Source organism: Cebus imitator, unplaced genomic scaffold, assembly GCF_001604975.1.
Source record: "Cebus imitator isolate Cc_AM_T3 unplaced genomic scaffold, Cebus_imitator-1.0 Scaffold515, whole genome shotgun sequence".
Classification (NCBI taxonomy): domain Eukaryota; kingdom Metazoa; phylum Chordata; class Mammalia; order Primates; family Cebidae; genus Cebus; species Cebus imitator.
This window is the reverse complement of record NW_016107830.1, coordinates 199,760-214,657: the sequence shown is the minus strand read 5'-3', so window position 1 is coordinate 214,657 and position 14,898 is coordinate 199,760. Positions and strand designations below refer to the sequence as shown.

Below are 14,898 nucleotides of genomic sequence, written 5' to 3'. Positions count from 1 at the left end.
CCTGATTTGTCTTGCTCTTAATGTCAGTGTTCTTGCAGCCTGTTCTGCACATTCTGTTCTTCAGTGTGTGTAAGTTTGTCTCTGAACAGCAAGAATTGCCTGAAAGCAGTAGGACTGCCTGAGAAATGGAGTGATGCTTCTGAGTCCATGTGTTTATGTTTGTTCCTCTGAACTGGCAGGTCTGAGACGGCTTCAAATTAAATTTATAGACCCCAAGGGTTTCTGAGGAAGAAACAGGAACAATTAATTGTTCATTTTCCTCTTTTAGCCCATAATCTAAAAATGATTTTAGGACTAACATTTGATTTCAGCAAGAGTACATACATATAGATGCTTGTTCATTACAACTCTGAAAATGTGGATTATATGTGTGATTTTAATGCATTCGTTGGAAATAATATTATTTTTCACAAAGTAAAGGCATCCATAATTTTGCTACAAGGAAGAATATTTGCTTCCTCTCACACATTTTATTTAATAATTTTACTTCTTTAAAAGCAAAACAGCACACAATTTGAAAATGAAATTTCCCCAAAGTGTTCAGTTTGCTAATATGTTTTTCATTTTCTTCATTATGCTATAATGGAATGTTGCCATACTTTGAAATGTGCAATTTATCTCCCTGGAGGCAGCAGATGGTGTGACTAATCTGTCTTTTGGTACAGGATTTATCATGAGAGATGGCATCTAGGACTACACGAAATGGGAGCCCTGCCCTCAAAAAGCAGTGACTCTCTTTATCATTTTAACATTTAAGTACATTTTATTATTTTTAAATATGAAAAAACCTGCAAAAGTGAAAAGGTTTTAGCACTTTTAAAGGAAACTTTTTATATATAAGAAAATATTAGGTAGAATCTATGGAGTTATTTTAATTATATTTGCAAGTGTTTTCTTTGCTGAATGTCTTAATTGCTAGAAAACCAGTTAACCTCTTGGGAAGGACATGATTTTGTTAGGATTTCCACCCTAGTCTCTGTTCTACAGCTTAATTTGAGAAATCACTTTTGGCTGGTAGGACTGAGTATATTATTTTAGGTCAGCAAAATAAACATGAGGATTATTATATAGACCTATGGTACTTAGCCTTGGTTGCACATTAGAATAATTTGGGAAGAAACTTTTTAAAATGCCTACGCCTCTCACCACCAATTAAATCAGAATCCCTAGGATGGGGCAATAATTGTAGTTACTTTAAAAAACTTTCCAATGTGATTAAAATTGCAGCCAAGTTTGAAGTCATTTATATGACAGTTGGAAAATTTGTTGAAATAATTGATCACTTAGTGAATGCTTAAATAGTTATTGTTGACATTGACATTATTCAGGTAAGTCTTAAAAGAATCTATATTTTTATCAGCCAAAATCAGTCCTTCCTAATAAACATCACAGAATTACAAATTAAAGTTAGTAAATTGCTAAATATTTTTCATTTCCTAATTCTTAGTATAGGCATCAAATAGGAAACTGGAAAAACAGCAATGATTGTGATGTTAATGAAGAATTATCCTTAGTTTATGCCATGATAGAATAAAGAAAAATATTTCTTTTAATAGTTTTGGTAAATGTATAAAAATAATAATTTCAGATGAATGGAAACCTGGTGGTGAATAACCACACCAGAATGCTATGCAAGTACCTTTCCAATTCAAGGACATGTTTGCTGATAATGAGTTCCGTGATACAATAGTTGTGTTAACATCAAGGATCAGAAAATGGAAATTGCTGGAATACAAACTTTTATTTCTTTGCTACACTTTTATTCATAGTTCTTAGAGTTTTGTGATTCTTTCTGCCACTTAAATATAGCTAAGCTTTGCCCTATATATGTAGCAGAAGGGAATATTGCCCCAAATCTAAAGAAAAACAGGTATTTATCTTTAAAATGAATTTTAGTATTTATTTGAATATTATTGATGTTTTGGAAATTCATACTGCTTCAGAAATGAAGCTATAGTATAAAGGCTAGCAGGGCAAGAGATTACTGTCTGCCATGTTTCCTTAATTTCCCACCTCTTTGCCCTATACTAGACTGTTTTAGCCGCAGACCTTTGGTTTATCCCCCCTTTTAGTTCTCTGTCTCTCCCTTCCCACCTTATTCTCTAGTTTGCACTTTAAGAGGTTAGGGAGGGAATTAGTGCTTATGTTTTAAAAGGCTTTTCAGTGTGCAGAGCAGGACTGGGGAAAAAGCAGTTGCAGTGCTGCCTTGCACTAGAGAAAAAGCTCTAATAGTGGCCAACTGAAGGTGAGGAACTTGAAACAAGACTTTAAAATGCCACAGTTGGATTAAACATTTATAGATAATAAAAACTGAAGGATGATCTCATTATAACTAAGACCTTCCTAGCTCTGATGAAAATAGATATTCTGTATAGCAAGACAGCTGGCATTACAGAAGTGCTCTTACGGCACGTAATTCAGAATTTTCATTCTTAAAGTTGATACTACGAAATGTCATTGAGGAAAGCTTTTTTTTTTAACATTACTCTTTGGATTGGCAGGTTATGACAAAACTACATTCATGTTACTTGAATACATCTTTTGTCTAGTTTTACATGCTTTTTGACTTGTCTAGAAAATGACATATTGAGGTTTTCATTAGCTTTAATCAGGTGTGATTTTCTTATGGAAGATACCTTGGCAGGACTGCAGTTTAAGGGGAATAAACCATTGAAGCTCAGAAAGGCCATAGCCCTTCTTCAGATGGTAGCAATGAGCTGAAAGACTCATTAATCAACTGCAGAGTCACAGGTGTGATGGCTTGCCTACAAACTGCCAACAGGCTGTGAAAGTCACATCCGACAGGCAAAATTGTCAAACTAGACCCATCCATAAACATTTTAACGCAGCAAAATGCCAACTCTTTTGACTTAAGATGTGATTTTTAAATATTAACATTTTCTCCAAACTTCTATAAATATTATTTGTTTTATTTTATAAAACTAGAATTTCTTTAAAAAGAACCAGATTTGGCATTTTTTTGTTTCATAAAAATTTGTATTCATCTTTATTTCTTTTATGATTTTTTTCTTATGCTTATTTACTCTGCTTTATTTAAAAACCTTTTCTCCTGTACTACATGAAAGGCTTAAGGATGGGATTTATGTCTGACAGAGTTTTACTAGTTGGGGAAAAACCACTTTTAACATGTGTTAGCTTGAGCTTTACCACTCAAAGATTTTGTTCATAAGGAAATGTCCGTAGATGCGTTTTAATAGAAGGACTGTATTGTAATCTACTTTTTTTTTTTGTTAGCTAAAAGAAATTCTCTACTTTGAGATACTTGTGTGGTTCTTTGTCCTTCCCTTTCTTTCAAGCTCTGTAAGAATTCAACATTGTTGTATGTTTATTTTTTTTAAATTTTGTACATCATGGCCCAATGTCATGGCTCACACCTGTAATCCTAGCACTTTGGGAGGCTGAGGCTGGTGGATCATGAGGTCAAGAGATCGAGACCTCCCTGGTCAATATGGTGAAACCCCATCTCTATTAAAAATACGAAAATTAGCTGGGCATAGTTGCACACACCTGTAGTCCGAGCTACTTGGGAAGCTGAGGCAGGAGAATTGCTTGAACCTGGAAGTTGGAGGTTGCAGTGACCCGAGAGCGCACCACTGCACTCCAGCCTGGTGACACAATGAGACTCCATCTCAAAAAAAAAAAAAAATTGGTACATCACTAAAGAAATCAAATTAAACCTTAAGTTTGATGTGTGGTTGGTTTGTTTGTTTGAAACTGAGTCTTATGCACTGGCGAGGCTGGAGTGCAGTGGCGTGATCTCGGCACACTGCAACCTCTGCCTCCCGGTTTCAATCGGTTCTCCTGCCTCAGCCTCCCAAGTATCTGGGACTACAGGCGAGTGCTACCACACTCAGCTAATTTTTGCATTTTTAGTAGAGCCAGGGTTTCACCATGTTGGCCAGGGTGGTATCGATCTCGATCTCATGATCCGCCTCCCTCGACCTCCCAAAGTGCTGGGATTACAGGCGTGAGCCACCGCACCCGGCCTCATGTGTGGTTTTGTCTGGAGTAAATGAAGGTAAATTTTCAGATGAATATGTAGTTCATGTTTTAAGGATGATTTCAGTGACATAGTAAAATATATGTAATGGCCTTAAATAAGTCATAGTTACAGATCTACTACTGTAACTCCTACAGTAACATGTAGATTTGCTTTTTTACATAAAACCAAATGATTTATATATTGTTTTCTCACTGAAGGTTCATCTTAATTTTTAAAACATTGAATAGTACATTGGTGCTCATCAAGCAGAGGAAATAGAATTAAGCATGGTGCAATGATAAATTATGTGGGTTTTCTAGGACCTTGCCCCTCAGAGAGCTACTTCCATTGAAAAAAGCAGACTCTTGGGCCCCACCCAAGACCTACTGAATGAAAATCTACATTCCAATCAGATACTCAAGTGGCTCATATGCACATTAAGGTTTGAGAAGCACTGAGTTAATGTGAGTTGGACAATTCTTTTTTCTTTTTATTTATCTGCCATTTAAATCTCATCTCAGCAAATAACATTATAATGAAAGTTCACTTATAAGAAACATACCCAAACCATATTTGTCTAGATATTTTAAGCAGCATCAAATACAGTGAACACTAACTTAATAATAGTATTAAAACACCCTAATAACATTGTTTGAGGTGAGATTTGATCTCTCTCTCTTTTTTTTTTTTTTTTGAGATGGAGTCTTGCTCTGTTGCCCAAACTGCAGTGCAGTGGCACAATCTCAACTCACTGCAACCTCTGCCACCCGGTTCAAGCAATTCTCCTGCCTCAGCCTCCCCAGTAGCTGGAACTACAGGTGCGCGCAACCACACCTGGCTAATTTTTGTATTTTTAGTAGAGATGAGGTTTTGCTGTGTTGGCCAGGCTGGTCTCCAGCTCCTGACCCCGTGATCCACCCGCCTCGGCCTCCCAAAGTGCTGGAATAACAGTTGTGAGCCACCACGCCCGGCCTGAGATTTGATCTCTTAAATGCAACTAAGTGAATCTTAAATATAAGGTCAGTGATATTGTACCAAAACATGTATTTAGCAAGTCCACATATTTGACCCTAGTATAGGAAAAGACAACATGTACAAAAAAGTGTAAGGCATAATCTTTTCATAAAAAACTTACAAATCATATTTGTGAGGACTAAGCTCCGAATTTTTTATCTTGACCAAATTCCTATCTAACAGATCTGGGGAGTCATGCCCACAAACCATAAATTCTCATCAGGTGGGTTTTATTTAACCCTATATATTTTGACTTACTTTCCAATCTCACTCTATAACATTACATGACTAAGAAGAAAATAAAAATATTTTACCCCCAAACATCTTTCTTTGTCACATTTTTAAAATGCCCTGCAATGCCGTCCTTTGTTGGGGAAAATTTGCACCTGTAAGGAATCTCTATTAACATAGCTAGATCTTTTTCTTCCAGCCCCTCCCAATCCTGAACAGATTTACTAAGAGCCTAGCACCTTTTAAAGGTCTGAATAGGAAACATTTGTCATCAATTGTCTCTGAGGGGAGCCACTGTGAGACTTCAAAAGAAATTTGGTCTCCACAATTTATCTTAACCTGAACTTTTTCTTTCTATTAATCCTAGGTCTTTAGACAAACTCAACCAATTGTCAACCAGAAAATGTTTAAATTTACTTATAGCATGGAAACCTGCCCCCGCCCCCCTTAGAATTGTCCCACATTTCTGGACCACACCAATGTATTTCTCACTCCCTAAAATATGTAAAACCAAGCTGCACTCCAACCACCTTGGGCACATGTTCTCAGGACCTCCCAAGGGCTGTGTCATGGGCCATGGTCACTTATATTTGGCTCAGAATAAATCTCTTCAATATTTTACAGTTTGACTCTTTTCATCGACCTTTTTATACACTATAAGAGAGTTTGATTATGAAGTTCTAAAATTCCTCCATGGCCTCAATTTATTAGTTCATATTTTAAAATTGAAAAAGACAGAAACATTCTTAAAAATAGCAGGACTTAATAATGTTCCTTATGAAGTTTATTACCTGAATTAAATGTTTCCTTCTAGGCTGTTCTGATTACAACATAAACTGAATAAAATATGTAATCTTTTCTTTTTTTTTCAAGTGATTTCTCTGTCCCTCGGAAGAAATACAAATAAATATTTAGACTAAATAGACTGTCGAACATCAAAAAGGAGATAGAAATCACAATTTATACCTTTAAGGAAGGAGTCACACTTCAATTCACATTCCTTGTCAATCTGTTTGCCAAAATACTATTAGATTATATGTAACAAATTTCATAAAATGTTTTGATTACTAATTCATATTGACCTGAAATTAATATTGAAACACTACTTTAAGGAAATGTTGGAGAGAGCATGGGAGGCTACAACAAGAAATTAATAGGAAGTTTATATGTGGCCCACTTAATGGTAGCTAAATAAAACTGAACAAACTGTGCTATTTCTACAATGTTGTATATAGCCAATATTCTCCTCAGAATTCTTGGTAGGAAACCATCAAGCCGATTTTTGTTACGTGGGTACTTGCACAGAGAAAGCCCTAAATAACTACTTGTGTTGATTTAAAAACAATTGGAAAATCAGTAGAAATATAGGAATTTTTAACAGAAAGGGAATGGAAAGAATAAACATTGTACACTGAGAATGCTGAATTACTAAAAATTATATTGCATCTGCAATTCTTATTTAACTAACTAAATTTGATGGAGAGCAGTAAATAATACTAGATTAGAAAGTAAATAATAACAATGATAACAGTTAAAATTCAGATTAAAAGATATGCATTTGGAATTTTTCATTTACATATGGTATTCTATGCTAATATTAGTCTCAAAACATTTGGTTATAGTATCCTCACTAGTATCCCTGCCCCAACCATTTTGCTATATATACATCAATGCATAACTTTTAGTAACTAGTCTCCTGTTGTCGAAGACTAGAAGAAAGAGCTATCACTTGATGGCTTCATTTCAGGTAGAATATATAACTGAATTATCAGCTTCATTTTGATGGAAATATGTATAAAAAGATGTTATTGGAATCATAAAAAAAATGCCTTGAAATGAGTCTAATGGCCATTTTTTATCTATATTGTTAGTGGTGAATAATTTTCAGTTATGCTTTAATTTAGTGATTATATACCCCCTCAAAATAATATGGAAATGTTACCTTTGTCATAATAAAAACTCTGAGACCTACATTTAAATACATCTAGACTGTTTCCAATAAAGTGTTAATGAAATTAACAGTAAAAAGATATGAATTCTACTGGGATAATTACATGGGTAATTTAACAAGAGATTTGGATAAAGCTGGAAGCATTTGTATGATATACTGTAAAACCTCTGTAAATGGTATGTAGAAAATCAGACTTCATATGTCTTTTGTATACAAAGATAATCTTTAAAATGTTAAGTAGAAGTAGTTGTTAAAAGGTAAATTTTTGCTTTTGTTATTCTAATAGTTTTTTAACAAATTAGCTAATTGTTGTTTTATGGCTTTTTGTCCCTTTGCACTTTTATTTTTTGACAATATTTCCTGTATGATTTTTATTTTTATTTTTCCATAAGTTATTGGGGTACAGGTAGTATCTGGTTACATGAGTAAGTTCTTTAGTGGTGATTTGTGAGATTTTGGTGCACACATCACCTAAGCAGTATACACTGCACCATATTTGTAGTCTTCTATCCCTTATCCCCCCTCCCCCTCTTCCCTCCAAGTCTCCAATATCTATTGCATCATTCTTATGCCTTTGCATCCTCATAGCTTAGCTCCCGTATATCAGTGAGAACATATGATGTTTGCTTTTCCATTCCTGAGTTACGTCACTTAGGATAATAGTCTCCAATCTCATCCAGGTCACTGCAAATGCTGTTAATTCATTCATTTTTATGACTGCATAGTATTCCATCATATATATATATATGATATATATATCATATATATGACTATATATATGATATATATATGACATATATATGATATATATATGACATATATATATGATATATATATGACATATATATGATATATATATATGACATGTATATATGATATATATATGACCTTAAAACAGACACATAGACCACTGGAACAGAATAAAGAACCCAGAAATAAAGCCAAATACTTACAGCCAACTTATCGTTAACAAAGCAAACAAAAACATAAAGTGGGGAAAGGACATCCTTTTCAATAAATAATGCAGGGATAATTGGCTAGTCACATGTAGGAGAATGAAACTGGATCCTCATCTCTCACCTTATACAAAAATCAACTCAAGATGAATTAAGCACATAAGATCTGAGACTATAGAAATTCTAGAAGATAACATTGGAAAAAACCCTTCTAGACATTGGCTTAGGCAAGGATTTCAGCCATCAAAAAGTGAGCTAAGGATATGAATAGAAAATCCTCAAAAGAAGATATACAGATAGCCAACAAATATATGAAAAAATTATATATATAATATAATATATACAACAAAATATATATATAATTTTTATATATATCACAATGAATATATATGATATATATATCACAGTTTATCCACTCATTGATTGATGGGTATTTGGGTTGGTTCCATGATTTTGCAATTGTGAACTGTGCTGCCATAAACATGAATGTGCAAGTATCTTTTTCAAATAATGACTTCTTTTCCTCTGGGTAGATATACAGTAGTGGGATTGCTGGATCAAATGGTAGTTCTACTTTTAGTTCTTTAAGGAATCTCCACACTGTTTTCCATAGCAGCTGTACTAGTTTACATTACCACCAGCAGTGTAGAAGTGTTCTTTGTTCATTGCATCCATGCCAGCATCTACTGCTTTGGTTTTTTGATTACGGTCATTCTTGCAGGAGTGAAGTGGAATCACACTGTGGTTTGGATTTGTATTTCCCTGATCATTAGTGATGCTGAGCATTTTTTCATGTTTGTTGGCCATCTGTATATCTTCTTTTGAGGATTGTCTATTCATGTCCTTAGCCCACATTTTGTTGGGATTGTTTTGTTCTTGCTGATTTGTCTGAGTTCTTTTTAGATTCTGGATATTAGTCCTTTCTCAGATGTATACATTGTGAGGATTTTCTCCCACTCTGTGGGTTGTCTGTTTACTCTGCTGACTATAGTTTCACCATGTAAAAGCTCTTTAGTTTAATTAGGTCCCAGCTGTTTATCTTTGTTTTTATTGCATTTGCTTTTGAGTTCTTGGTCATGAAATCCTTGCCTAAGCCAATGTCTAGAAAGGTTTTTTTCAATGTTATCTTCTGGAAGTTTTTTTGTTGATAATTTTTAAATTACCATTTCAATCTCGCTGCTTGGTATTGGTCTGTTCAGGGTATCTAATTATTCCTGATTTAAGCTAGGTGGGTTGCATTTTTCCAGGAATTTATCCATCTTTTCTAGGTTTCCTAGTTCATGTGCATAAAGGTGTTCATAGTATCCTTGAATGATCTTTTGGATTTCAGTGGTGTCAGCTGTAATATCTCCTGTTTCATTTCTTAGTGAGGTTATTTGGATTTTTCTCTCTTATTTTCTTGGTTAATTTTGCCAATGGTCTATCAATTTTATTTATCTTTTCAAAGAACCAGCCTTTTGTTTCATTTATCTTTTGCATTTTTTTTGGGGGGGGGGGCGGGTTAATTTCATTTAATTCTTCTCTGATCTTGGTTATTTCCTTTCTTCTGCTTGGTTTGGGTTTGATTTGTTCTTCTTTCTCTTGTTCCTTGAGTGACCTTAGATTGCCAATTCATGCTGTTTCAGTCTTTTTGATGTAGGTGTTTAGGGCTACAAAGTTTCCCCTTAGGACCACCTTTGCTGTGTCCCAGAGGTTTTGATAGGTTGTGTCATTATTGTCATTCAGTTTGAGAAATTTTATAATTTCCATCTCAATTTTGTTTTTGACTCAGTGCTAATTCAGGAGCAGGATATTTAATTTCCATGTATTTGCATGGTTTTGAAGGTTTCTTTTGGAGTTGATTTCCAGTTTCAGTCTACTGTGGTCTAAGAGAGTGCTTATATAAGTTCACTTTTCTTAAATTTATTGAGGCTCGTTTTACGGCTTATCATATGGTCTATCTTGGAGAAAGTTCCATGTGCTGTTGAATAGAATGTATATTCTGCAGTTGCTGGATTAAATGTTCTGTATATATCTGTTAAGTCCATTTGTTCCAAGGTATAGTTTAAATCCATTGTTTCCTTGTTGACTTTCTGTCTTGATGACCTGTCTAGTACTGTCAGTGGAGTACTGAAGTCCCCAACTATGTTTGTGTTGCTGTCCCTCTCATTTCTTAGGTTAATTAATAATTGTTTTATAAATTTGGGAGCTCCAGTGTTAGATGCATATATGTTTAGGATTGTGATATTTTCCTGTTGGACAGGGCCTTTTACCATTATATAATGTCCTTCTTTTTCTCTTTTAACTGCTGTTGCTTTAACGTTTGCTTTGTCTGATATAAGAATAGCCACACCTCTCACTTTTGATGTCCATTTGCATGAAATGCCTTTTCCCACTCATTTACTTTAAGTTTATGTGAGTCCTTATGTGGTAGGTGGGTCTCCTAAAGTCAGCAGATAATTGGTTGGTGAACTCTTATCTATTCTGTGGTTCCCTATCTCAAGTGGAGCATTTAGGCCATTTATGTTCAATGTTAGTATTGAAATGTGAGGTACTGTTGCATTCCTCATGCTTGTTGTTGTCTGTGTACTTTGGTTTTTTTGTTTTTGCTTTTTAACTTGTATTTTTGTTTTATAGGTCTTGTGTGATTTATACTTTAAAGAGGTTCTATTTTAATGTGTTTCCAGGATTTGTTTCAAGATTTAGCGCTCCTTTTAGCAGTTCATGTAGTGGTTGCTTGGTAATGGCAAATTCTTTCAGCATTTGTTTGTCTGAAAATGACTGTATCTTTCCTTCCGATATGATATTTAGTTTTGCTGGATACAAAATTCTTGGCTGACAATTATTTTGTTTGAGGAAGCTGAAAATAGGGCCCCAGTCCCTTCTAGCTTGCAGGGTTTCTGCTGAGAAATCTGCTATTAATCAGATAGGTTTTCCTTTAATGGTTACCTGGTGCTTCTGTCTCACAGCTCTTAAGATTCTTTCCTTCCTCTTAACTTTGGATAACCTGATGACAATGTGCCTAAGCAAAGATCTTTTTGTGGTAAATTTCCAGGGTGTTCTTTGTGCTTCTTGTATTTGCATGCCTAAGTCTCTCACAAGGCCAGAGAAGTTTTCCTTGATTATTTCCCCAAATATGTTTTCTAAGCTTTTAGAATTCTTTTCTTCCTCAGGAACACTGATTGTTCTGTGGCTGCTGTAGGGAATGAAAGTGAGATTCCCAGGTCACTGGAGTTGTGTACTAGGAGGGTTATGGCTGCCTCTGCTGAGTCATGGGTGTTGTTAGGGAAGTGGGGGAATGCTGGCAGTCACAGGCCTCACCCAGGTCCCACGTAAATTGAAGGGTAGGCTTTACCCCCATCCTGCCCCTCACAACAACCCCCAGACCATTTCCAGATGGAGATTTAAATGGGCTTGAAAACCTGTCCCAGGCTATTTGGTTCCCAGTTGTGGAAAAAAAGAGCTTGGTTCTTCCCCCACTGTGGAGTCTGCACCCTGGATTTGTGCCTTCCCCCAAGTTCTGGCCAGGAGGCTTCTCACCCTCTTCAAATTGCTACAAAGTTCATCTAGAGATTTCCTTCTCCCTGTGTAGTTTTACCCCCTGCTCCGCTCCTGTTGAATCCCTGTAGTGCCAGGCAGGAATGGTCTGCTAGGGGACCCAGGAAGCTCCTAGGGCCTTTCTGCTGCTTCCTCTATCCTTGTACTTTGCTCGGCTCTCCAAATTGACTCGGCTTCAGGTAAAGTCGGAAACTTCTCCCACAAGTTGACCTTCAGTTTCTCCAGTGGTGGTGTGTGTTTGGGAGGGGAGGGTCTTTATTTCCCACTTCTGCAGTTGGGGATCTCAGTTTTGGGGCTGTCTCCTGGGTCCTGCAGGAGCAGTCTGCTTCCTTTGGGGAGGGTTTGTTGAGTCCTCTCAGGATTGCTGGTTTGTTCTTGCAGTTGATCTAGAAAATCATTATTTAAAAATTCTGCACTTTTAAAATATAGTATGTAATGTAATTTTATACCCTCACAACAGAATTATAAATCCATTCTGCTTGTTTTCTAATTTGATCAATTAACATAGGAAAATAAACTATAACTTCCCTCCAGTGACTTAATTTGGGGCCATTTCAACTTGGTCTGTACTTTGGAGCTGGTTTCTACTCAAGAATATTCTGGACTATTGAAAGATAGCAGATTAAAAAAATCTGAAGAAATTTATTTTCTAAAGGAAGAAAATACAACCTAATGTGTTTAGAGCTTTTGTTATTAATCTGATAATATGTTGTATATTTATCCATAAACTTTTAATCCTGAAAATTATTCTGTAAAACATTTGTCATATTCTCAATTATAAAGATGAGAAAATAGATTCATAGAAAGAATTTTCAGTGTCACACAGTTTATATATAGCCAGATTAAAGTCCAAGGCTGACAGCTGACTCCAAAGCTACAAGCCCACATCCTTTTCAATAGAGACTGCTAGCAAAATACAAGTTGTAATGACATGTGACATGGATATTTTGCTTTCTAGGAACATGTATGTAACACATTTATGTTATTTTTAAAGATTTTATTGTGAAGTATATTAAACAGTAGGGACATGAAATATAAATGTGAAGCTTTATAAAGTATCATAAAGCAAACATTCATTTAAACACCACTGATAACCTATGCCCAAGAATAGAATATTGCCAGCACCCTTGAAGCTCCCCACCCCCACCACGCTCTTTCAAAATACCATCCTCTTCTTTCTCCCATAAGATTACTACTATATTTACTTCTAACATTATAGTCCAGACTTTTTTGTAATGGTAAAATATGCATAAACTGTACCATTTAACCATTTTAAACTGCATGGTTCAGTGGCATTAAGTATATTCATATTGTTGTGTAATTATTACCACCAACCATCTTCAGAATTTTTTATCTTTTTAAACTGAAACTGTACTCATTACCAATAACTCCCCAATCGCCCCTTCTCCCTGCCCCTAGCAACAACCATGCTACTTTATGTTGCTATGAATTTGACCACTCTAGGTACCCCATATAAGTGGAATCATACAATATTAATCCTTCTGTGACTGGCATATTTCTTTCAGTGTGATGTCTTCAAGGTACATCCATGTTGTAGCACCTGCCATGCTTTCCTTCCTTTTAAAGGCCAAACAATATTGCATCGTATGTGTGTACCATATTTGTTTATCTAGTTATCTATCTATGTACCACTTGTACAACTTGGGTTGCTTCTACCTTTGGTCTATTTTAAAGAATATTGTCATACTTACCTGGCAGGGGAGATACCATGATCACGAAGGTGGTTTTCCCAGGGCGAGGCTTATCCATTGCACTCCGGATGTGCTGACCCCTGCGATTTCCCCAAATGTGGGAAACTCGACTGCATAATTTGTGGTAGTGGGGGACTGCGTTCGTGCTTTCCCCTGGTCTTTAAAAAAAAAAAAAAAAAAAAAAAGAATATTGTCATGAACATGGATGTACTAATAGCTGTTTTAGTCCCTGCTCTCAGTCATATATTTTGGGGTATATACCTAGGAACAGAATTGCTGGATCACATGCTTAATGTTTTGAGGAACTACCACTACCACAATGTTTTCCATAGCAGCTATACTATTTTACATTATCATTAGCAGTGCACAAGTGTTCTAATTTCTCCACATCCTTGCCAATAATTGTTTTTTGTTTTCATTGTAGATTTGTTCTTTTTGAAAACTTTACATACATGAAATAATGCATATTGTCTTCTAATTCTGGCTTTTTTTTTTTGCTCAGTTCATGAGATTCATGCATGCAGTTGAATGTAGCTGAAGCTGTACAGTTTTATTATGATATAGTATTACATGTATGACATCAATTTATTACCCACTCCACTATTGATGAACATTTGGATTGTTCTTAGTTATTATGAATAATGCTGCTGGGAACATTCGTATACATGAACCTTGGTATATGTGTGAGTGATTTGTTTTTTATATACCTAGAAGTAGAATTGCTGGATCATAGGGTAGGCATATGTTCAACATTAGATTGTGCCAAGCTATTTTCCAAAGTTGTTGTACTAGTTTACATTTCCTCCAGAAGTTGATAGAGTTCTCACTGGATCATATCTTTCCTTGTGCAAATGAGGTTTTTGCCATTCTGATAATTACTGATGATGTTGAACATTTTTGTTTTTACATATTTATTGAGCATTTGGATAGTCTCTTTCATAAAATGTCTTAAGCCTCCTGCCTATTTTTTTCTATTGATTCTTTTGTCTTTATTGATTTGCATGAAGAAATACTGATAATAAGACAGATGGATATATACATAGACAGAGGGATACAAACATTTGTTGCAAATGTCTTCTATTCCTTGGGTTGCCTTTTCACTTTCTTAACGGTGTCTTTGGTAAATAGAAGTTTTGCATGTCAATGTAATAAAGATTTATAAAACAACTTTCCTTTATGGATGATGGTTCTTTTGCCCTTTAAATAAACTTTCCCCGCCCCAAAGTCATGAAGATATTTTAAATTAGCTGTCAATATATTTTTAAAAAGGTGGAAGGCTGCTGAGAATTTCACTGAATTTACATTATATGTATAGATGAATTTATAGTTAACTGATATCTTCAGAAGATATCAATTGACCTTGGCTTGATCTTCCAAACTATGAACATCATATATTCCTCCATGGGTCTTTAATTTTTCTTTCTTTATTTCTTTTCTTTTCTTTTTCTTTCTTTCTTTCTTTCTTTCTTTCTTTCTTTCTTTCTTTCTTTCTTT

General features: G+C 35.2%; 1 protein-coding gene and 1 non-coding gene across 2 annotated transcripts in view; both read left to right on the top strand.

The window, feature by feature from the left end:
* KIAA0825 (KIAA0825 ortholog) overlaps positions 1-14,898 on the top strand; it is a 443,396-nt gene that overhangs the window by 233,318 nt on the left and 195,180 nt on the right. The window lies entirely within an intron of this gene.
* LOC119468872 lies at positions 13,397-13,560 on the top strand. Its single transcript, XR_005197664.1, has one exon. It is a non-coding gene; the product is annotated as a U1 spliceosomal RNA (small nuclear RNA).